The sequence below is a fragment of the Lithobates pipiens genome, unplaced genomic scaffold, assembly GCF_037356315.1.
Source record: "Lithobates pipiens isolate NorthernLeopardFrog02 unplaced genomic scaffold, aLitPip1_a1.2 Scaffold_28, whole genome shotgun sequence".
Lineage (NCBI taxonomy): Eukaryota > Metazoa > Chordata > Amphibia > Anura > Ranidae > Lithobates > Lithobates pipiens.
Genome location: NW_027507789.1, coordinates 101489372 through 101515305, shown reverse-complemented (window position 1 = coordinate 101515305; position 25934 = coordinate 101489372). Strand labels below are relative to the sequence as shown.

At 46.4% G+C, this 25934-nt stretch overlaps 1 protein-coding gene across 1 annotated transcript in view; it reads right to left on the bottom strand.

The window, feature by feature from the left end:
* The window catches only part of IFI35 (interferon induced protein 35), a 247398-nt gene extending 221464 nt beyond the window's left edge, over positions 1–25934 (bottom strand). The window contains exon 1 of the mRNA XM_077459492.1: positions 25778–25934. The gene's annotated coding sequence lies outside the window, so the exon portion shown is untranslated. The remainder of the gene's footprint in view (positions 1–25777) is intronic.

The window sequence follows — 25934 nt, the reverse complement described above, 5'->3', positions numbered from 1 at the left end:
TTTTTTGTAGCAAAGCAATACACGTGTATATTAGAAAGAGGGGCGGGACCCCTGTCCCGTGATGTACTTCAAAGAAAAGGATTTTACAGGTAAACGGTTATAAAAATCCTATTTTCTTTAATCGTACATCATGGGACACAGAGCCATAGTGATCACTATGTGGGATGTCCCAGAGCAATGCCAATTGAGGGGAGCGAGACACAACCAAAGTAGGGCACCATGAGATCAGAGGATTTATACTGCAGCCTGCAGTAGACTGTGCCCAAAGGCGACATCCTCATGTCTTTTTACATCCACCAGATAGAATATGGTAAATGTATGGATTGAAGACCAAGTTGCTGCCTTGTAGACTTGAGCCATTGAGGCTTGGTGATACACTGCCCACGAAGCACTGGTGTTTTGATTTGAGAGGGAGGAATCTACCTCTTTAAACCATAAGCTTGAACGATTACTTGTCAAATCTATTTAGAATAGTAGATTTCAATGCCACCTGTGCTCTTTTAGGACCTTCAGGCAACACGAACAAAAGATCTGGTTTCCGAATCTGAGCAATCGCCTTAAAGTAGACTATGACTGCTCTCACCACATCAAGAGAATGTAGTGATTTTTCTTACAAAGAACACGGTTCTGGAAAAATCAAGGTAGAACAATATCCTGGTTTAGGTAAAAAAAAACTGATACTACCTTTGGTAAAAAGATAGGAGTACGCAATACTACCTTATCCTTGTGAACAATAAAAATATGTCTCTTTACAAGAAAGAGCAGCCAATTCTGATACCCTTCTTGCAGAAGATATGGTTACCAGAAAAAAATTGTTTCCTTGTCAAAAAAGGATCAAGGGAATATGTCGTATTGGCCCAAAAAAAAGGCTGTTTTGTAATACCGACAAAACTAAATTCAAGTCTCAAGGGTTCAGGGGTTACCTAACTGGAGATTAAGCCGTGTTACCGCCTGAATAAAGTTCTGAACCAAGTAGTCATGAAGCAAGTGGTCGTTGAAATAATACAGATGAGGCACAGACCTGTCTTTAGAAAGCACTCAAGGCCAGCTTTATTTCTCACCCTATCTGCAGAAAGTCAAGGATTCTACCTTTTACATATTTCCTGGGGTGCAGCTCCTGGTTTCACACCAGGAGGCATATTTTTCCCAGACTCCATAATATATAATTATGGAGGCTGGCTCCCTTACATTAACCGGTACAAAACTACTAAACCTGACAGCCCACACTTCTTCAGAGTGTGGTTCTCAATAACCAAACTGTTAAATTTAGCGTTTGTAAAGTAGGATGGAACTCCAGGCCTTGCAAGAGAAGGTCTGGCTGAGATGGTAGGGTCCATGGGTCCCCTACTGCCATCTTTACGATCTCTGCATACCAAGATTTCCTGGGCCCTGCTGGGGGTCGCAAGAATCATTGACTTCCCTTCCTGCTTGATCCTGCAAAGAAGTTGTGGACACAGGCAGAATAGGAAGGAATGCATAAATCAGTGAGAACCCATTCCACAGGAATAGCAAGGCATCTGTTCTGCGGATCCTTTGTTCTTGACACAAAGTTGTCGATTTCTTTGTTGAACCTGGATGCAAACAGATCTATGTCTGGGATCCCCCATCTTTAACATATTGACAGGAAAATATTGGGGTGAAGGATCATTCTCCCAGGAACAAATGCTGGCCGACTCAAGTAGTCCGGCTGCCAATTTTCTATTCCTATAATGATGACTGCTGATAGGCAAAGTACATTGTTTTCTGCCCAAGATAGGATTCACCTTTCTCTGGGCCGCGCAACTTCTTGTGCCCCCTATTAATATAGACCATTGCTGTGGTATTGACAGATTGAATCCTGGCAGGACAATACCGTAGACTGAACGGTCAGGACCTCAGGACCAAGTGCTTTGCCTGAATTCCTAAAATCTGGGCAACTTCTCTTGGACGGTTACTTCTTTCAGGACTGTTCCCCAACCTAAACAAAAAAAGGTTGGCATATGTTGTTACTATTTCCCTAAGTAACTGAAGGAAGGATTTTCCCCTTTGCAGATTTTCAGATATTAACCATGAACTGAGGCTCCGGCGCACCCAGCCTACAGTACCTGGTATTTACAAGTGGCCTTTCATCCGGGTACTAACCAGCCCCGACCCTGCTTAGCCTCCAAGATCAGACGAGATTGAGCGCTATCCGGGTGATGTGGCCATAGGCTTTGGAGTTAGACACATTGGAAATGTAGAACTTGAAACCTTTGTTCTAAGACGATAGGATACTGTTTTGCAGTAGTCTCAAATGAAACTGAGCATAAGGAACGGACTTGAATGAAGCCACCATCTTTCCCAACAACCTCATGCAAAGTTGAATAGAAGAATTCATCTTGCTTCAACCACTTAAATCAGTTCCTTTATGGCACTGATCTTTGCCCGGGGCAAGAATACCCTTTTCTGGGTGTACCTATGATCAGACCCAAGTATTTTAGCCTTCTTCATGGTTTTAAAGAAGATTTCTCCTAGGTTGAGAATCCGACCTATATATTCCAGGTAGTCAAATGTGGTGACCATACTTTGGTCTATGCGGGCTACCGACTGGACTCCATGCAAAAAGAGAGGTTATATTCAGGAATTGAATTTAGAATTTGAGATCCAGAATGTCCATTTGGATTTAACCAAACCCCAACCTCTACTCTTACATGGGGGCCACCATGAACACTTTTTGCCAAAAGATGGTCCAATGCTTGAGAGAGACTTCTTTTTCTCTGGATCCTTAGCAACGTTTGATCTGAGAAAACGAGGAGATGATAATTCTTGGAACTCCAGTCTGTACCTTGGAGCTATTGAGGAAGTCCCCTATTCGTCTTGACACTCCTTCTGCCAGATCCCTGAGAACTGAGAAGAATTCTTCCTATTGAGCAAGTGGGGGCACCTCCTCATAAGGAGGCTTCAGTATCTTGTAGACTTCCTCCCCCAAGACCTTTTTTGTCCCTGGGGTTAACCCTGAGGATTACCTTTTGAACCTGACTGCGGAAGCCGTTGTGACTGATGCCCCTGGCACAGAAGAAGGAGCCTTGAAACAAAAATATATTTACTCCTTCATGGCAAAAGGGGTACTTTTTCACTAGAAATTCTTTGGATATATTATCCAAAATCTCCCCAGATAGCTGTTTCACCGAAAAAAGGAAGACTAGCCAAGAGCTTCTTGCATGATGCTTAGCGAAGGGTGCAAGGCCTAAAGGATAGAATCTGTCATAGCAACTATTGCAAACCTAATGCTGCCTCCTGGGTCCTTTTCTCTACCAAAGGATAAAGTGTGAAATTTTTTTAGAAAGTAAAATAATGTTTACCTGGGTAATCCTCCAGATACAAAAAACTTTTCCAAACAATAAATGAAAATGAAAAAGCATGCACAGCTGGAGGAGGGGTGCCGGAGGGGGCGGTTCCCCCTAGTCTTCATGCCTTTCCCGGGTTGGAACTGCTCCCGAGTCTTGGGAGCCTATTGCCCTGGGCAGCTTCTTTAGCCCGGGGAGGTAGGGGCTTAACTGCTTCCCGACCGCCTCACGCTGATATACGTCGGCAGAAGGGCATGAACAGGCAGAATCACGTACCTGTACGTTGCCCTTTAAGAGGCTCTGTGTGTCCGGTCGTGAGTCCCGCGGACTCGATAGCCGTGGGGAGAGGAAGAACGGGGAGATGCTAAAGTAAAAAAGCATCTCCCTGTTCTGCCTAGCAACAGTGACACTGATCTCTGCTCCCTGTGATTGGTGCAGAGATCAGTGATGTGTAAAACACAGCCACACCCCCCACAGCTAGCAACACTCCTCTAGGACACACTTAACCCCTACACTGCCACCTAGTGGTTAACCTCTTCACCGCCAGTGTCATTTACACAGGAATCAGTGCATTTGTATAACACTGATTGCTGTATAAATGACAATGGTCACAAAAATGTGTCAAAAATGTCCGATGTGTCCTCCATAATGTCGCAGTCACGATAAAAATCGATGATTGCCGCCATTTAAAAAAAAATATATATATATTAATAAAAATGCCATAAAACTATCCCCTATTTTGTAAATGCTATAACTTTTGCGAAATAAACTGAGGAAAACATTTTTTTTATATATTTTTGGGGGATATTTATTATAGCAAAAAGTAAAAAATAATGCATTTTTTTTTCAAAATTGACGCTATTTTTTGTTTATAACGCAAAAAATAAAAACCGCAGGGGTGATTTGGTGGTATTTGATCACCTCTGCGGTTTTTATTTTTTGCGCTATAAACAAAAAAAGCGACAATTTTGAAAAAAACGCATTATGTTTTACCTTTTGTTATAATAAATCTCCCCCAAAAATATATAAAAAAAGTTTTCTCCCTCAGTTTAGGCCGATATGTATTCTTCTACATATTTTTGGTTAAAAAAAAATCACAATAAGCATTTATTGATTGGTTTGTGCAAAAGTTATAACGTCTACAAAATAGTGGATAATTTTATGGCATTTTTATTTTTTTACTAGTAATGGCGGCAATCAGCGATTTTCATCATGACTGAGACATTATGGCGGACACTTCGGACACTTTTGGCGCTATTTTGGGACCATTCCCATTTATACAGCGATCAGTGCCATTAAAAATGCACTGATTACTGTGTAAATGTGACTGGCAGTGAAGGGGTTAACACTAGGTGGCGCTGTATGGGTTAGGTGTGCCCTAGAGATTGATTCTAACTGTGGGGGAGGGGGGCTGGGCTGTGTGTGACACGACACTGATCACCACTCCCGATCACAGGGAGATCAGTGACACTGTCACTAGGCAGAACGAGGAGATGCTTGTTTACATCAGTATCTCTCCGTTCGTCCTCTCTGTGAGGCGATCGCGGGTATGTCCGTGGACATCGAGTCTGCGGGACCCACTGTCGGACTCATGGACCTCGCGGCAGGCGCACCCGCTAGCCAAGCCTCGTGAGATCACGTACAATAACGTGATTTCACGTAGCGGTCCCAGCCTGTTGCAGTAAAACTGCGGCAGCTGGCCCGCAAGCTGTTAAAAAAATAAAAATAAGGTGACAATAAAAAAAAATTGCAAACATTATTATGGAGATTTGGCTTTAAAAACAAAAAAGATTATTCATAAATTCACAAGAAATAATAAAGACTGAAGACGTCCGAAGATGTCTGCTGAAGACTTCTATGATGAAACGCATACGGCGTCACTACGCACATCATGTGACTTCCAGGAAGCTGAGCGAGTGGGTGAAACGCAACCAGAGTGCATGCTGTCCACCTATAGCTCGGTTGCCTATGCTTCATACTGGCAAGTGCAGCCCTTATGGGACTAGGCATTACACTGCATGAACTGCATTTTTTGTGCGTTTGCGTTTATATACATTTTTTTAAATAATCTTAATGAATGGGAGTTTTGGTTATACTGCACTATGGGAGCCAATTTCTCTTTTTTATGAGGATTATGAAAATTACATCTATCGCAACCCGGATAGCCCTATGTGATCACTAAAGTCACCTGCTACAACTCCTCTAAACACAGTCACCTTCATTGGGATGAATGCACTTATGTGTTTTATGTACACAGTGCGATAAACTTCATCTTGGTTTAATTTTTAATTTTGGTTGCGATTTTTTGCATTTTTTTTTTTTATTTTTGCATTTTGGGTTTATATACACCTTGATTTTATGATTGGGACACTATATGTATATACTTATATGTTTTTGTATATGGTGTGATAATTACATTCTGGTGTGACTTTGGTGCAATTTTTTTATAACTTTATTGGTGTGATTCTTTGCATTTTTATTTGGATTTGGTTATTGGGTTTGGACATTATACTCACTGTTACAAGCAGAGGATCACTATCCGGTTCCCGACCAGCGCACGCCGATGTACGTCGGCAGAATGACACGGGCAGGCATAGTGGCGTACAGGTACATCCAATCTACAATGCCGCCGGTCGGGACCCCCGTGAGTCCGGTCGTGGGTTCCGCGGACTCGATCGCCGCGGGCATACCCGCAATTGTCTCACGGGACGGCTGAATGGAGGAAATGCCGTGTAAACAGCATTTCCCCATTCTGCCTAGCAACTAGTGACGCTGATCTCTGCGTCATGTGATTGGAGCAGAGATCAGTGTTCACTAAATGAAAGCCCAGCCCCCCCACAGTTAGTAACACACCCCTAGAAACACTTAACCCCTACACTGCTACCCACTGGTTAACCCCTTCACTGCCATTATGCATTTATATAGCAGTGATAACTGTATAAATGACAATGGTCCCAAAAATGTCCGATGTGTTCGCCGCAATATCGCAATCACAATAAAAATCGCTGATCGCCGTCATTACTAGTAAAAAAAAAACTAATAAAAAATTATTAATAAAAATGCCATAAAACTATCCCTATTTTGTAAACGCTATAACTTTTGCGCAAACCAATCAATAATCGCTTATTGTGATTTTTTTTTACCAAAAATATGTAGAAGAATACGTATTGGCCTAAACTGAGGGAAAAAATGTTTTTTTTATATATTTTTGGGGGATATTTATTATAACAAAGTAAAAAATAATGCGTTTTTTTCAAAATTGTCGCTCTATTTTTGTTTATAGAGCAAAAAATAAAAAACGCAGGGGTGATCAAATACCACCAGAAGAAAGCTCTATTTGTGGGAAAAAAGGACATCAATTTTGTTTGGGAGCCACGTCGCACGACCGCGCAATTGTCAGTTAAAGCAACGCAGTGCCGAATCGCAAAAAGTGGTCTGGTCTTTGACCAGCAAAATGGTCCGGTCTGTAAGTGGCTATACTATCATGATATTCATGTCTGGATGTTTTATACACTAATTTTGTAAGTCGTTATATTGATAACCACTCTTGTGTAGGATTGGTGTCCACACCTAGAGGATTTTAGTACTCACCTACTGGGGGGCGCCACTCGCCCCTTCACATCTTCTTTCCTTCTAATAAAGAAATACGTTTGTGAGAACTCTGTGTGAATATGAGCAGCAAAACAACTTCATTAAGAAGAAGAGAATGCGCTGCATTAAAAAATTTCAGAGTGACGAATGTGTTAAGTTCATTACGAAAGGTAGTTTTACCAGACCGAGCGCTTCCGTCTCCTATTTGAATCTGAGCATGCATGAGTTTTTGCGCATCAGAATTGCCTACACACTAATGCATTTTTGGATAGGAACGTTTTCTGAGGGAAAAATTGAGAACCTGCTCTCAATCTTTTGCTGGCTGGAATTTGACCAGCAAAAGTCCGATGGAGCATTCACACAGTCGCATTTTCCGACCAAAAGCTCTCATCTGTCTTTTGATGGCCGAACTTCCGATCGTGTGTACACGGCATTAGACCTGGTTCACACCTATGTGTTTTTTGGTGCTTTTTGCAGAAATGCACTACAATTCATTTACATGGTTTCCTATGGGACACGTTCACATCTATGCTTTTTTCAGCCGCTGCGTATTTGGAAAGGGTCAGGGACTTTTTTTTATGCAAAACGGTGCTTTTTTGGTTCAATATACTTCAATGGAGAAGCTGCAGAAAAGCATGTAATGCGTTTTTGCAGCAATTTGTGTTTTTTAATCTACCCACAAATTGGCCCAAAAAAAATGCAAAAATGCAAATTGCAGCAAAATCACGTGCGCAAAAAATAAAACGCACAGCAAAAAGCACTGCAGAAACAGATCAAAAGCGAACTGCATAGGTGTGTACCGAGCCTTATGCTGACCACACATCAATTTTCAGATGAGAATATTCAGACAAAAAATCTTTGCTAAATGAAAGAATGATGTTTGAAATTTTCACTTGTTTTTAATAATAGTATGTACAGTACAGTATATCTCTTCTAATAGTATATACAGTATATCTCTTCTGTCTGTTATTCTCAGAGTGGATTAGATATTTTGCTCCCTTACCATATAGCTGGTTATTTATATTTACCACTGCAGAGAGATATTTAAAAAAATGCCGGTAAATTGCCTTTTTTTAAACTTTACATATTAACTAAATTATGCACCACACTTTTAGTTTTAAGGTTATTAACCAATTAATCAATTAATTGAAACAATAATGGGCCAACTAATCCATTATGAAAATAATCGTTAGTTGCAGTCCTAATGTGAGCCTTGGCTGTCCAGGACTCTCCCTCCATTGGTGCCTGCTGCTGTCAATCAAAGTCAGTGAGCCAATGAGGAGAGAGGGGGGAGGGGCAGAGCCACGGATCCATGTCTGAATGAACACACAGAGCAGTGGATCGGGTGCCCCCATAGCAAGCTGCATGCTGTGGGGGCAATCGGCAGAAGGGAGGGACCAGGGGTGCCGGTGAGGGACCCGAGAAGAGAAGGATCTGGGCTGCTCTGTGCAAAACCATTACACAGAGCAGGTAAGCATAACATGTTTGTTATTTTTAACTGACTTCTCAGTTTATAGACAGGTGCAGTGTATATTCTCCACTGCAGGTGGAGCTCGTCTGTAGCGGCAATGCAGATGAGGGAGGAGGTCAAGAGGAACCTAGTTCCTCTATGGTTTCCTCAGTCACTGGAAGGCAGCTATTCGATGGGATGCTGGCGCCCATCTGACTTTGTTGGCCATCTATTTAAGACTCTGGCTCCTGGGTTTGGCGTGCATTTCTGCAAGCGGCAGTAAAGGGACAGGATACCCGTCTGTCAAGAACAGTGCTTAACATCAGAGAAAAGTTCCAGAGGCGTAAGAAACGTGCAGGGACAAGCCATCCTTCCTGGAAGCCTTCCCATTTGGGTACGGACCAGCCAGGCCACATTCTGATCCACGAGACAGGCGCTGTCAGCAACTCTAAGCCTCCAATCTACTGTTCTATCGCTGTTACCATTTGGACAACACTCTGCATCTACCCACAAGTTCACCTCTTGGAGTTACACCATTGGGACATTGAGCCAGTGACTAACACAGTAATGGATGGGCCTGTGCTTGTATATAGCTCAAGAGAATATCCAAAGTGAGTGTACTAAGTGCATACCCTGTATAAAAGTTGAGACTGATCTTTGAGCCAACTGTTCCCAATTATTATCTTGGTGCAGGCACTTGTCACATGCATGAAAATGCAGTACTTGCAGAATAAAGGTAGTGTGGCCCCAGACAATGAGGATTGATTTGATCTGGGGTACCACATTATAGATCACAGAACGTATTGTGTGTGCTGACCTCTGCTTTTAGCAATGTTAGTACCCTAGACGTAATGCTGCTGCATTGTCTTCAATGCATTTTGAGCCACTGACTTGGAATTACAATTATAATTCGGACGCTTATTAACAAACAGGGTTCACCAAATTTCAAGGGCCAGTTTGCCATGGTGACTAGAAATAGCATCCTGGCACCTGTGCTTTTGTCAGCCGTCTGCTTTATCACCGCACTTTAGCCTTAAAGCTGGATTCACACCTATGTATTTTTAGTGCTTTTTGCATTTTGCAGATTTGCACTTCAGAACGTGTTCCATAAGAAACCATGTTAAATGGACTGCAGTGCAAATCTGCAAAATGCAAAAAGCACTAAAACTGCATAAGTGTGAATCCTGTCTAAATATGACTACAGCGCGGCTGTTGTTTAATCACTTAAGGACCGCCGTATTGCCATTATACGTCATCAGGATGGCACAGGCAGGCACAAGCACGTAGATGTACGTGCCTGCCTTCCAGTGGGTGGGGGGTCCGATCGGACCCCCTCCCGCTGGATACGGCGGTCCGTTTCCCTCCAGCAGCGATCCATGATGAGGGGGTGGCCGTTGGTTTCTGGCCACCCCCTCTGGATCGCTCCTGGCCAATGACGAACTTCCTCCCACTGTGTATTGTTTACACAGGAAGGAGGAAGTGATGTCATTCTCCTCGGGGCGGTCTTTTTGACCGGACTACGAGGAGAAGACTAATAGTAAGTGTGCACCAACACTACACTGACATGTAGGTACACACAGGTACACAAACCCCCCCCCCCCCCAGTCACAGTGTCACTGATTGCATTGATCATTTCTTTACTGATCAATGCATTCAGTGTCAGTTGTAAAAGTAAAAACTGTCAGGGCAGTTAGTGTTAGGTCCAGGGTAGCCCCCTATCACCCCCCAATAAAGATTTAACCCCCTGATTGCCCCTAGAGTTAACCCTTTCACCCCCTTTTGCCAGTGTCACTAAGCGATCATTTTTCTGATCGCTGCATCAGTGTCGCTAGGTAGCTAGTTATTTTTTTATGTTCATCGCCAGGTTTTTATATCGCTAGGTACCCCGATATACTACCCAATAATGGTTTTAACATCCTGATTGCCCCTAGTTAACCCTTTCACCCCCTTTTGCCACTGTCACTAAGCGATCATTTTTCTGATCGCTGCATCAGTGTCGCTACTGTCGCTAGGTAGCTAGTTATTTTTTTAGGTTCACCACCAGGTTTTTATATCGCTAGGTACCCCGATATACTACCCAATAATGGTTTTAACATCCTGATTGCCCCTAGTTAACCCTTTCACCCCCTTTTGCCAGTGTCACTAAGCGATCATTTTTCTGATCGCTGCATCAGTGTCGCTACTGTCGCTAGGTAGCTAGTTATTTTTTTAGGTTCACCGCCAGGTTTTTATAGCGCTAGGTACCCCGATATACTACCCAATAATGGTTTTAACATCCTGATTGCCCCTAGTTAACCCTTTCACCCCCTTTTGCCAGTGTCACTAAGCGATCATTTTTCTGATCGCTGCATCAGTGTCGCTACTGTCGCTAGGTAGCTAGTTATTTTTTTAGGTTCACCGCCAGGTTTTTATAGCGCTAGGTACCCCGATATACTACCCAATAATGGTTTTAACATCCTGATTGCCCCTAGTTAACCCTTTCACCCCCTTTTGCCAGTGTCACTAAGCGATCATTTTTCTGATCGCTGCATCAGTGTCGCTACTGTCGCTAGGTAGCTAGTTATTTTTTTAGGTTCACCGCCAGGTTTTTATAGCGCTAGGTACCCCGATATACTACCCAATAATGGTTTTAACCCCCTGATTGCCCCTAGTTAACCCTTTCACCAGCGATCACAGTATAAGTGTCACTGGTGACGCTGGTTAGCCAGTTAGTTATTTAGGTTCCCCGTCAGGTTTTTATATAGTGCCAGGGACCCCCATATACTACCTAATAAAAATTTGAACCCCCTGATTGCCCCTAGTTAACCCTTTCACCACTGATCACCGTATAAGTGTTACGGGTGACTCTGGTTAGTTTGCTTTTTATAGCATCAGGGCACCCACCATTTATTACCCAATAAAGGTTTAACCCCCTGATCACCCGGCGGGTGATATCAATTAGGTTTTAGGGGCAGGGTCTGCGTCGCCCCAGGCAGCGCTAGGTTAGTGCCAGTACCGCTAACACCCACGCGCAAAGCATACACCTCCCGTAGTGGTATAGAATCTGAACAGATCAATATCTGATCTGATCAGATCTATACTAGCGTCCCCAGCAGTTCAGGGTTCCAAAAAAACGCATTGTTAGCGGGATCAGCCCAGATACCTGCTAGCACCTGCGTTTTGCCCCTCTGCCCAGCCCACCCAAGTGCAGTATCGATTGATCACTGTCACTTACAAAACACTAAACACATAACTGCAGCGATCGCAGAGTCAGGCCTGATCCCTGCGATCGCTAACAGTTTTTTTGGTAGCATTTTATATTTAAATCCGGAAGGCAGTGCTTGGTTTTCGGGGTCCCGTACGTGGCTAGGCTCCCAAAAAGTCCCCCACATGTGGTATCCCCGTACTCGGGAGAAGCAGCAAAATTTATTTTGGGGTGTAATTTGACTTCTGCCCATAGCATGTGTGAGCAATATATCATTTTGTGACAACTTTGTGCAAAAAAAAAAAAGTTTGTAATATTCCCGCAACTTTTGGCAAAATATAAAATATTCCATGGACTCAACATGCCTCTCAGTAAATAGCTTGGGGTGTCTACTTTCCAAAATGGGGTCATTTTGGGGGTTTTGTGCTATTTTGGCATTTTATGGCCTTCGAAACTGTGATAGGTAGTGAGGAGTTAAATCAAAAATTTGCACCCTTAGAAATCCTGAAGGTGGTGATTGGTTTTCGGGGTGCCGTGCGCGACTAGACTCCCAAAAAGTCCCACACATGTGGTATCCCCATACTCGGGAGAAGTAGCGGAATATATTTTGGGGTGCAATTCCACATATAACCATGGCATGTGTGAGCAATATATCATTTAGTGACAACTTTTTGTGAAAAAAAATGTTTTTATTTTTTTTGTCATTATTCAATCCCTTGGGACAAAAAAAAAAAATTCAATGGTCTCAACATGGCCCTCAGCAAATAGCTTGGGGTGTCTACTTTCCAAAATGGGGTCATTTGGGGGGGTTTTGTGCCATCTTGGCATTTTATGGCCTTCAAAACTGTGATAGGTAGTGATAGGTAGGGAGGAGTAAAATAAAAAATGTATGCCCTTAGAAATCCTGAAGGCGGTGCTTGGATTTCGGGGTCCCGTACGCGGCTAGGCTCCCAAAAAGTCCCACACATGTGGTATCCCCGTACTCAGGAGAAGCAGCAGAATGTATTTTGGGGTGTCATTTCACATATGCCCATAGCATGTGTGAGCAATATATCATTTAGTGACAACTTTGTGCAAAAAAAAAAAAGTTTGTAATATTCCCGCAACTTGTGGCAAAATATAAAATATTCCATGGACTCAACATGCCTCTCAGTAAATAGCTTGGGGTGTCTTCTTTCCAAAATGGGGTCATTTTGGGGGGTTTTGTGCTATTTTGGCATTTTATGGCCTTCGAAACTGTGATAGGTAGTGAGGAGTTAAATCAAAAATTTGCACCCTTAGAAATCCTGAAGGTGGTGATTGGTTTTCGGGGTGCCGTGCGCGACTAGACTCCCAAAAAGTCCCACACATGTGGTATCCCCATACTCGGGAGAAGTAGCGGAATATATTTTGGGGTGCAATTCCACATATAACCATGGCATGTGTGGGCAATATATCATTTAGTGACAACTTTTTGTAAACATTTTTTTTTTTTGTTGTCATTATTCAATCCCTTAGGACAAAAAAAATAAATATTCAATGGGCTCAACATACCCATCAGCAATTTCCTTGGGGTGTCTACTTTCCAAAATGGGGTCATTTGGGGGGGGGGGTTTGTACTGCCCTGCCATTTTAGCACCTCAAGAAATGAGATAGGCAGTCATAAATTAAAAGCTGTGTAAATTCCAGAAAATGTACTCTAGTTTGTAGACGCTATAACTTTTGCGCAAACCAAAAAATATACGCTTATTGACATTTTTTTTACTAAAGACATGTGGCTGAATAAATTTTGCCCTCAATGTATGACTAAAATTTAGTTTATTCGATTTTTCTTATAACAAAAAGAAGAAAATATCTTTTTTTTTCTAAATTTTCGCTCTTTTTCCATTTATATCGCAAAAAAAAAAATCGCAGAGGCAATCAAATACCATCAAAAGAAAGCTCTATTTGTGGGAAGAAAAGGACGCAAATTTCGTTTGGGTGCAATATTGCATGACCGCGCAAATTACCAGTTAAAGCAGCGCAGTGCGAAATTGGAAAAAGACCTAAGGTGTTTATTGGTCCGGAGCTGAAGTGGTTAAGGAGGGCGCACATCTGGCACACTCTGAACACTGTGTCCCTGGGACACAGCTGAGCACATATCTCGGTAATGGGCCATTCACAGTGGCCCATTACCATGTGGTCAGCTGTGTCCAATCACAGCTGATCACAATGTAAACAGACTTGCTAGTTATTGGCAGTACTTTCCTCACACTGTCACAATGCGAGGAAAGCAGACCCGATAACCAACAAGTGTGACAGGGGCATGTACACAGATAACCAGGGCATTGATCATGAGTTCAGCCCCATCAGTGCTAATCAGCTTCTGTTAGAACTCACAGGGCCCCGTACAACCTACCTGACAGACCCCCCCCCCCCCTAGGGTTGCCACCTGTCCAGGATTCACCCAGACAGTTCGGGTTTTGAATCATGTGTCCGGGTTTCAGTCCACTTGAAACCTGGACACAATATTAAGGCAGTAATGCAGCGCAGAACAGTGAGGGTGAGGGGGCACTATGCAAGCCACATTACTATTCTCCTTGGAGCGCCCAAAGGTGTCCTAGGTCTTTTGCAATCCTTTACAGAATCCCCCAAAAATGTTTTTGGTTTGCGCCACTAAAGTGTTCGGGTTTGGCTTGAAGAAAAAGTGGCAACCCTACCCCCCCCCCCCCAAGTAAATGGCTCCCTATGTGAAAAAAACAAGCAAAAAAACGAGCAGGAATGTGTGTTCCCACTGCGCAGAGTATAAAGGGGCCTTGGGGGTAGCATATAGAAATGACTGGGCAGAGATGTCTGTCAGCTGTAGAGAGAGATGTGTTCACTGGCTCCTAGCCCCAGAACTGCAGTGGCAGCTACCTGCAGTTCTAGGATGGCTCCTTGTATATTCGCCCCCTCTCTAAAATAATGAAGATGCTGTCACTTTACTCCAACAACCCCCCCACCATGCTCACCCCCTCCAGCAGAAGTATTGCTGCATCCAAACCCTGGAGTTCACAGTGAACACAGGGCAGTGAGAGCAGGATCTGGTGGGAGGGGGAGCAAGCTTACTGCTTGTTCATCACAGCTGACAGGTGATAACACTGCTGACAATGGGCCAGGGGGAGACAGAGGGAGAGTTTTAGGAGCCTACAGAGGCACAGGCAGAGACTCTGCAGCTGTCTCCTTCTGCTCCAGAGCAGGACACTGAAAGTATATAGAACTGGTGTTGTGACAAAATGACCAACCTGGCAGAATGTCTAAACCGCTTCACTTCCTGTGACGTGGAATCAGCTGTAGCTCCAAACCGTGCGCACTGCGCAGGCGCAACGCAACATACATGCCTTCAGTGGCTGACAAAATGCTCGACCGACTACTGTGCATGCGAGCGGCAGAAATCAACTAACACTTTAGAAATTTACGTTGCTAAGCCCATCTTGGTACACCTTACACTCTACCTCATCACACCTACAGTAAGAAGGCGGGGCAGCGGACAGCCCTGCTATTTATATTTATGTAGATAAGTTCACACAATTTCTGAAATTAATGAAAAAGAGGGGGAAGAGATGGCGCAAGAACCAACACAGTAAAAAAATTGAGGGGGTGAAACATATATAGGGCGGCACAGTGGTGTAGTGGTTAGCACTCTCACCTAGCAGTAAAAAGGGTCGCTGGTTTGAATCCCAACCACAACACCACCTGCCTGGAGTTTGCATGTTCTCCCTGTGCCTGCGTGGGTTTCCTCCGGGTACTCCGGTTTCCTCCCACACTCCAAAGACATGCAGGTAGGTTAATTGGCTTCTGTCCCAAATTGGCCCTAGTATATTAATGGGGACCTTGGATTGTGGGCTCCTTGCGGGTAGGGACAATTGTAGACACTCACTCAGGTTGAACTGGATGGACTGGTGTCTTTATTCAACCTTACTATGTAACTATATATATATATATATATATATATATATATTAGTCCATTGTTATATATACAGGGTAGGGGGAGATAATCAATGTAAATAAATTGATAGTCAACATGGGTATACACCATCGGCAGCAACCCTGAGAGGAGAAGCAAAACTCTGGAAAACCCAATAGGGAAAAGATGAGGTGCCCCAGACTAAGTGCAGTATTTTAAAAATGCATTTAATATAGTATAACAAAACAGTCAAATGCCTACTCACAAAAGGATGAGGTAATCAGGCATATAAATATAATAGGGTCCGGGGTCACTGGAGGGTACATGGGGAGATGAACTGTGTCCCAGTAGAGATGGTCTTGTCATCTCTGTAGGGACACAGCTCATCTCCCCAAAGACCATTTTTTAATTACTGCACTTAGTCTGGCGCACCTTGTCTTTTCCCTGTTGAATTTCTGAAATTAGTTTGCCATTTCAAAACGGGGCTGGGTGTAGCAAGATGTCCGCTGCCCCACCTGCTTACTGTAGGTGTGATGAGGTCGAGTGTACAAAGATGGGCTTAGCAACGTAAATTTTGTGAGTGTTTGTTGATTTCTGCAGCACCGTCAGCCACCGAAGGCATATATGACGTGTTGTGCATGCGCAGTGAGCGCGGTTTGAAGCTACAGCGGTTTGCAGATGCAGTTGATTCTACAGCACAGGAAGTGATTTGGGTTGCACATTCTGCCAGGTTGCTTCTTTTGTCAGAACACCGGCAGCGCTGCAGGGGATCCACGGGTGTTACAAAGCAGTACAGCTTGCTCTCTTCTGCAGGTGCTCGAGCCCCTGTTCTGAAGTGATAAAGCTCAGGCCCGGTAAAGGAGGCCTGCAGTGGCCCTGCCCATCAGTACTGCCTATTAGTGCCTATCAGTGCCTCCTCATCAGTATTGTATTAGTGCCACCTATCATTGTCCATCTGTGCTGCAAATCAGTGCAGCCACATCTGAGCCACCTCATCAGCACACATCAGTGAAGGAGAAATATTTATTATTTGCAAAATTTTATAACAAAAACTAAAAAAAAATATTTTTGTTTAAAAAAAAAATGTTTTTCTTTTTTCTTTCTTTTATTATTAATTTAGCAAAAAATAAACACAGTAGTAATTAAATATCACCAAGAGATAGCTTTATTTGTGTGAAATAAAATGATAAAAATGTCATATGAGTACAGTGTTGCATGACCACACAATTGTCAATCAGGGCTGGTTCACACTTGTGCGATGGCAGACATCGCATGTAATTTGCAGCTCACTGCTGTTCACATTACATGCGATTGTCTGTGCAGATAGTATGGCTGATATCGCAACGCATTCAGTCCAAACACGCACAGGACCCTTTTTTCTGTTCAGACCAGAATCAGATTGCATGTGTGTTCACACATATGCGATCCGATTCATGTCCGAACTGTCGGTTTTCAGTGCGATACGCGAGCTGAAATGGGGCTGTCGTTAGCATAGAATGACACTCTCCAGCAGTTCGCATATGGCAGTGTGAACTGCCGTGCGTGTCGGATGCGATGCGGGAACCCGCAGTGGATTCACAGGGTTCTCGCATCGCACGAGTGTGAACCGGCCCTTAAAGTGTAACAGCACAGAAAGCTGAAAATTGGCCTGGGCAGGAAGGGGTGAAAGTGCCCAATATTGAAGTGGTTAAATGTGTCACCCCGGCCTGCCCATATAGCAAGCTAGATGGCTGGACTGAGACTCAGGAGATTCCAGGTGAAGTTAAGAGGGAGGGACTTAAAAGAGTACTTCAGCTACTCTTTGGCTGAGGCGGTAGCAGGAGCCGCCTGCGCCTCGTTAATCTGCACCAAAGCTGAAACCTGTCACTATATACACAATAAGAAATTCTAAATAATGTCCAACCACCGTGATAGGCAATTAGGTGTAACACCAGGTCAATGCAGGCTCTCTAAATACCCAACAAGTACAGGAACAGGTACTGTGAAAACAAAACTAACAAGAGAGCACACAGCCCATAGTGCAGTTAACCCTTTAATGAAGACACACAGCATACACAGTATTGCACAAAGACACAGCGTGTAAGAGACATATCAGCATGTAATATAAGCACCAGCTTAAGGGAGTCCACACTAAGGATGAGCCCAAGCGTGTTCGCAAGCCACATGTGCAGGGCCCGCCAGGAAGTCGGCACTATACAGCGCTAATCTCATTCAGTGAGACATTGAGCCGATGTGTGGCTGCAGAGATCAGGAAATATCTCACTGCCTGTGATTAGCGCTGTGCAGTGTCGACTTCCTGGCGGGCTCTGTATGTGCAGCTTGCGAACGCAGCTGAGCTCATCCTTAGTCAGCACTATGAGAATGTCAGAAGGAAAATTCAGTATGAGGCACAGTTGTTCTATTTTCGTATATTGTGTACACAACTTTCAACATTCGTTTTAGAATTTGCAAACGAAAATTTCCGAAGGGACAAACTCCAACATTTTTGTTGTACGTGAACAGAATGACTGATTTTGTTTATAGTGTACCATTTTTTGTATGAGAAAAAACAGATACTAAAGACTGCACATGATCAAAAAAAAAAAAAAAAAAAAGACTTTGTCCTACGAGAATTTTCGGACATTATTTTCTTCCTTGGTTCCGAATTGCTGTGAAACATCGATAAAAACCGAATGACTGTTCGCTCTATTTTCTTATAGTGTGTACCCACCTTTATCCCCAGACCACAATGCTGCACCATGGAGAGTGGGGAAGTGAGAAATTCCTGGGAGATGATGAACCCAGTCCGGAGAGCATTTTGTATTCTAGTGAGTTCTCACCAGGCTCTACAGTTACCATCTCTCTGCTCACTGAAGACCGAGAACTGACCAATCAGTGGTCTTTGATCGCTCAGTTCTTGGTCTAAGAGGCAGCAGGGGACAGATGAAATTTTACTTTTTTAAATCCCAGACTTCTTTTAGCCCCCTACTCATATGGAATAGTGAATATGATGTAAACAGAGCCGGTAATAAGCTATTTTTTCGACTCAAACTGATAACGTGCAGAGAGAAAAAAAAGGCGATCACTGGCAGCTGTGAGAGGGACATCATCAGTCCCAATCATGGAGAGGCTCTGCAGTCTTCTGTGCCCACCTGTGCCACCTACCAGTGCACAACAGTGCCACCTACCAGTGCCCAAAACGTGACCTACCAGTGCCCACAGTGCCACCCATCAGTGCCCACAGTGCCACCTACAAATGTCACCAATCAGTGCCTCATCATCAGTGCTGCCTATCAATGCCATCTACCAGTGCCACATACCAGTGCCACCTACCAGTGTCCATCAGTGCCACCTATCAGTGCCCTTCAGTGCCACCTATCAGGATCCATCAGTGCCACCTCATCAGTACCTATCAGTGTCGCCTTATCTGTGCCCGTCAGTGCAGCCTCATCAGCAAATATCAATGAAGGAGAAAAATTATCTGTTTACAAAATTTTATAACAAAACTATGAAACATATTTTTTTTATTTCCTCCTTTTTTTGTTTGTTTAGCATAAAATAAAAACCAAAGAGGTGAATAAATACCATCAAAAGAAAGCTCTATTTGTGTGGAAAAAAATGCATTCATTTGGGTACAGTGTCGCATGACTGTGCAATTGTCATTCAAAGTGTGACAGCGCTGAAAGCTAAAAATTGGTCTGGGCAGGAGGGGGGTTTAAGTGCCCAGTAAGCAAGTGGTTAATCTCAAGCTGATGTCTGCAGTAAGCATGAGCTTGGGCATGTTCAGCGCAATCCACGTGCAGAGCCCACCAGGAAGTTGGCACGGCGCTGCGCTAATCACAGGCAGTGAGACATTTCCAGATGTGCGGCTTCAGAGATCGGGAAATGTCTCACTGCCTGTGATAAGCGCCATGCTGACTTCCTGGTGGGCTCTGCACATAGAGTGTGCAAACCTGACCGAGCTCATCCTTAGTTTATCAGCTTGTGTTGGTTTTCTTCAGCCGGCTTCCCACTTCAAATTTAAAGTGATGTGGCAGCTGTATTGGCAGCAATAACTTTCACAGAGCAGGTAGCCCCTGCCCTGCCCCCCCGTTCCCGGGCTCTCCCGCTCTTACCCCTGGTGTCATGATGGAGAGCAAAAAGAAATCGGAAAGCGTCAATGGTAAACTTCAGTCATACCATGTGCCTGACATATTGCAGTGATTGTCCTAGTGAGAGCAATAATTCTAGCAAAAGAGCTCCTGGTTAACTCTAAACTGATAATTATATTTTGTGTGTTTGCATGGGTGTCCGCAGCAGGGGGTAAGGGGGGTCAAGTGCCCCCCCCTGGAATCCCCAAGGTGTCTGCCGTATCCACCGCCATGCTGCATTTTTTCCCCTTTTTTTTCTTCATTTTTTTGTCCGCTGGCAGCTGCATCCTCCACCCTCTCCTATGGATCAGAGCGCTGGCTGTCTCTGTGTTCGGCGGCCGCTCTGTAACACGGCCCCGCCCCCTCAGACCAGCTCGTGTGATACTAAAGAGAATCAACGTTTCCCCTATCACACGAGTCGGTCTGGGTGGGGCGGGGCCGGGCCGTGTTACAGAGCGGCCGTCGAACACAGAGCCATCCAGCGCGGTGATCAAGAGAAGGAGATGCTGCAGGTACAGCACGTCCTGTGTGTCACAGTGCCTGGATAGGAGGATCGGCGGGAGGGGAGGGGGGGCTGCAGGAGCCCCCCTCCCCCCGCCGATTCTCCTATCCAACTTATTTTACTGTCCCCAGTTCACCTTGTGCTCCCTGCCCCCCCTCTCTCCTCCACCACCACACTCTCCTGCCCCCTCACAGTTTTCTCCTCCCCTGTTCTTGCTGCCCCCCCTGCTCTCCAGCTCTCCCCATCCTTCTCTAGCCACCATCCCAGTGCTCCCCCCCTGTCCCACCCCCCAGTGCTCTCCCCCCTCAGTGCTCTCCCCCCTGTTCCTCCCCAGTGCTCTCCACTCCCCCAGTGCTCCCCCCCCCCACAGTGCTCTCCGCTCCCCCCAGTGCTCTCCCCTCTGTGCTCTGCCACCGTTCTCCTCCCCAGTGCTCCCCCCCCGTGCTCTCCCCCTGTTCTTCCCCCCTGTGCTCTCTCCCCTGTTCTTCCCCCCTGTGCTCTCTCCCCTGTTCTTCCCCCCGTGCTCTCCCCCCTGTTCTCCCCCCTGTTCTTTTCCCCCCAATGCTCTCCACACCCTCCAGTGCTCTCCCCCCTGTTCTTTCTCCCCCCATTCTTTCAACTCCCCCCCCAGTGCTTCCCCCCCAGTGCTCTTCAGCTCTCCCCATCACTCTCCAGCCCCCACTCCAGTGCTCTCCAGCCCCCCATTCTCCCCACCCCTGTTCTTTTTGCCCCCCTGGTGCTCTCCAGCCCCCCCCCCCCCGTGCTCTCCACCCCTGTTCTTTTTGGCTCCCCCCAGCACTCTCCACCCCTGTACTCTCCACTCCCCCTGCATTTTGCCCCCACCCATGTGCTCTCCAACCCTACCAGTGCTCTCCACCCCCAATAGTGCTCTCCAGTCCCCAGTGCTTTCCACCCCTGTTCTTTATGGCCCCCACAGGTGCTCTCCACTCCCCCCTGCTCTTTGTACCCCCCCAGTACTCTCCAGCCCCCATGCTCTCCACCCCTGTTTTTCTGCTCCCCCAGTGCTCTTCACCGTACCACACTCTCCTGCCCCCCGTGCTCTCCTCCACCACCACACTCTCCTGCCCCCCCCCCCCACAGTTTTCTCCTCCCCTGTTCTTGCTGCCCCCCTGCTCTCCAGCTCTCCCCATCCTTCTCTAGCCACCATCCCAGTGCTCTCCCCCCTATTCCCCCCAGTGCTCTCCCCCTGTTGCCCCCCCCCAGTGCTCCCCCCAGTGCTCTCCCCCCCTGTTTCCCCCCAGTGCTCTTCACTCCCCCCAGTGCTCCCCCCCACAGTGCTCTCCACTCCCCCCAGTCCTCTCCCCTCCGTGCTCTCCCCCCGTTCTCCTCCCCAGTGCTCTCCCCCCTGTTCTTTCCCCCCCAGTGCTCTCCCCTCCAGTGCTCTCCCCCCTGTTCTCCCCCCCAGTGCCCTCCACTCCCCACCGTGCTCTCCCCCCCAGTGCCCTCCACTCCCCACCGTGCTCTCCCCCCTGTTCTTCCCCCCCTGTTCTTTCTCCCCCAGTGCTCTCCACTCCCCCCAGTGCTCTCCTCTCCAGTGCTCTCCACTCCCCCCAGTGCTCCCCCCGTGCTCTCCTCCCTGTTCTTTCCCCCCCCCCCAGTGGTCTTCAGCTCTCCCCATCACTCTCCAGCCCCCACCCCTGTGCTCTCCAGCCCCCCATTCTCCCCACCACTGTCCTTTCTGCCCCCCTGGTGCTCTCCAGCCCCCCCAGTGCTCTCTACCCTTCGTGCTCTCCACCCCTGCATTTTGCCCCCACCCATGTGCTCTCCAACCCTACCAGTTCTCTCCACCCCCCATAGTGCTCTCCAGTCCCCCGTGCTTTCCACCCCTGTTCTTTCTGGCCCCCACTGTTGCTCTCCACTCCCCCCTGCTCTTTGTACCCCCCCAGTACTCTCCAGCCCCCATGCTCTCCACCCCTGTTTTTCTACCCCCCAGTGCTCTTCACCACCCCACACTCTTAGCCCCCCCAGTGCTCTCAGCCTACCGTGCTCTCCTCCCTGTTCTTTCCCCCCCCAGTGGTCTTCAGCTCTCCTCATCACTCTCCAGCCCCCACCCCTGTGCTCTCCAGCCCCCCATTCTCCCCACCACTGTCCTTTCTGCCCCCCTGGTGCTCTCCAGCCCCCCCCAGTGCTCTCTACCCTTCGTGCTCTCCACCCCTGCATTTTGCCCCCACCCATGTGCTCTCCAACCCTACCAGTTCTCTCCACCCCCATAGTGCTCTCCAGTCCCCCGTGCTTTCCACCCCTGTTCTTTCTGGCCCCCACTGTTGCTCTCCACTCCCCCCTGCTCTTTGTACCCCCCCAGTACTCTCCAGCCCCCATGCTCTCTACCCCTGTTTTTCTACCCCCCCCAGTGCTCTTCACCGCCCCACACTCTTAGCCCCACCAGTGCTCTCAGCCTACCGTGCTCTCTACCCCTGTTCTTATTGGCCCCCCCCCCAGTGCTCTCAAGTTCCCGGCCAGCGCTCTCTGCTCCCCACCCCTGTGATCTCCACTCCACCTCGCTCTTTGCCCCCACCCATGTGTTCTCCAACCCCGCCAGTACTCTCTACTCTCTAGTACACTCTCCCTTCTCTCCAACTCCCACCCAGTGCTCTCCACTTCCCCAGGACCAGAGGACAGGCTGACTGGGGCCGGAAAATGAGGGTGGCTGAAGGAGCAGGTGGCCAGGGACCACGTCATCTCACAGCAGACAGATCCTCTGGAAGGAGCACCGTCCCCATCCAAAACGAGAACAGACCCTGCCTGCTGCTGCCCGTCATGGATATCCTGCTGGCATGCAAGGTACCGTACCAAGCATCAACAACACACCTTCCCACAGACAGGGACTGCAGACTGGGACATGGGGCACAGGAGGGGCTGCAATGATGGGCACAGTAAAGCTGCATTTGGTGGGCACAGTGAGGCTGCATTTGGTGGGCACAGTGAGGCTGCATTGGTGGGCACAGTGAGGCTGCATTTGATGGGCACTAGTGAGGCTGCATTGAGCTCTTGCATCAAGTCTGCAGTCTCTGACCATCTCCTGTAGCATGTCTGCAGTCTCTGAGGGAGTCTAGAGAGGAGTCAAGAGTGGGAGCACCGCTGGGATGGGGGTCATGGGAGAAGTCAGACTTGTGTGGACTGTAGACAGGAGACTATAGGATAAAACCAGAGCCACCAAGCTGGAGCTGACTGACTGAGCCCTGCACAGTGCACCTGAGAGGAGGTCAGTGAAAGCACTGCCAGGCCAGTCGGGGGGGGGGGGGGGGGGGTCACTGATGTAAGGGGGGAGTGAATACGATAATGTAAGGGGCACTGATATAAAGGGGTTTCCTCCTTATGTTAGTAACCCACCCCCCTTACCTTAGAGTATTCTTTCTGCAGAAGGTGCCCCCCCCCCACGTTCTGAGTTCCTGGGGTCCCCCTTGATGATTGATCACTTCTACAACTCTTCAACAAATATGCTTTAAAATGTATGGTTTTTCCCTTTCATGAACAAGAAAATAATGACGTTATGCTGTTGGGCTGGTATAATAATGCTGTGAGGCTGGTATGACATTTTTTCCAGGGCTGGTTTTTGAAAGCATGGGCGTCCGCAAGGTTACTCAGGTGGCTGCGTACCATGCCCATATAGACTAGAGAATGTACATCTTTTTACATTGCAATACATCTGTTTTTGCCATATTTTTATCTTGATGAAAACAGCCTATACAGTGACAGTATGAGATCAAAATATGGCCACAACAGATGTATTGCAATGTAGAAAGATGTACATTCTCTAGGCTATATGGGCATGGAACACAGCCGCCAGAGTAACTTCCAATACAAAGTGAAGATGAATTATCTTTTATATAACACATATGTATTACCAGTGGAAAGATTTTCATGAGATTGTCGAAAAGGGGTGGAGCAATAGTGGCCTTAAAATGATGCCCCCCCCCCCCCTTGGAAAAAGTTCTGCGGACGCCCATGTGTGTTTGCACTAAAACTTATTTTATTATATATTTTTCCTAAAAATGTGCATTTAATAAACTGTTGCACAGATATCATGTGATCTAGAAAATGTGCAGCTATCATCTTTTTTATTCTACGGGGCCTCTGCTATCAGATAATATAGAATGTTATTGGTGTTTAAGTAATTTTATTGCCAAAAGTGAAGATTTTTACATGCATGCAAGAAATAAAAACATTTGCTGTAAAGCCCAACTGGTCAAATAATTTAGGTATGCAAATCAGTTATAGAATTGTTGTCACGTGAAGACCCCTTTCACACCGGGTCGTTTTGCAGGCGCTATTGCTCTAAAAATAGTGCCTGCAAACTGACCTGAAACAGCCGCTGCTGTCGCTCCAGTGTGAAAGCCCCTGCTGTGGGGGGGACACCTGCTGTGGGGGGGGACTCTGATGGGGGACACCTGCTGTGGGGGGGCTCTGATGGGGGACACCTGCTGTGGGGGGGGGGGGTGGACCCTGATGGGGGACACCTGCTGTGGGGGGGGACTCTGATGGGGGACACCAGCTGTGGGGGGCTCTGATGGGGGTCCCTATCTGTACTATGTCTGCAGTCTCTGACCTTCTCCTGTATTATGTCTGCAGTCTCTGAACATCTTTTGTACTATGTCTGCAGTCTCTGATCATCTCCTGTAGTATGTCTGCAGTCTCTGATCATCTCCTGTAGTATGTCTGCAGTCTCTGACCATCTCCTGTAGTATGTCTGCAGTCTCTGACCATCTCCTGTAGTATGTCTGCAGTCTCTGACCATCTCCTGTAGTATGTCTGCAGTCTCTGACCATCTCCTGTAGTATGTCTGCAGTCTCTGACCATCTCCTGTAGTATGTCTGCAGTCTCTGACCATCTCCTGTAGTATGTCTGCAGTCTCTGATCATTTCATGTACTATGTTTGCAGTCTCTGACCATCTCTTGTAGTATTTCTGCAGTCTCTGACCACCTCATATATCATGTCTGCAGTATGTCTGGGGGCTCTCTCTAACAGAAAGAAGCCCTCTCTGTGTGCATTAGATAGACCCCCCCTCCAGGTCCCATTAGTGTACTCATTTTCTTTATTGTTAAAAGATCATGGGAGGATCCTAGGGTAATGAAGACTTCTTAGGGGAGCCTCTCTGTATTTGAGTCGTAGCCACAGAAACATTTGTAAAGGGGAGGGGTTAGTAAGATGACCATGCCCACGTGGGGGGCACCAGAAATATTTCTGCACCCAGGTGTCTGTGACCCTCGGATCGGCCCTGGTTCTGTGGCTGACTGGGCGTCTAGGTCTCAGGGAGCTTTAGTCAGGAGAGGGTTAAAGAAAACCTGTAGCTTTGTCTACATGGGCAAAGTACGGTACAAGTTTCCTGTCCACACCCTTCAGATAAGGGTAACTGACTAAGTTCAGCTCCTGGCTGGTTTGCAACCTCGAAAAATAAATAAAAAATAAATCACTGGTTGTGTCCTCTCAAAACCAAGTAAGTAGACTTACCAAATAATGACCATGTTAAACCGGGTAAAAAATATATATGTTGCCTGGCATGGGAACGACTGACAAGAGGCGGGGAAGTATAAGAAAAGAATTTGGTAGAAGTAACTTCGAGTATCAGAGCTTTGAGTTCTGATCTGACCCAAATATGAGCAGTCGTGTCTATAACCGGCACCGCTCATTGTGTAACACTAACTGAAGTATACAGTCCAGTGTTCTATGTAAAAAGTAATAATTGAAGGGCAAATAAACAACATCTTCTTACCTCTTAGACAAGCAGTTGCCTCTCGTTGTTATTCAGCAGTTTGCTGCTTTCACTTTCATTTCTTATTACGGAAATAGTACATGGCTGTTTGATGTAAATCACATGTCCCTGTTTTGTTTGACGTCTCTGAAAAATGCAGTTTTTCCAGCTGTTGTGG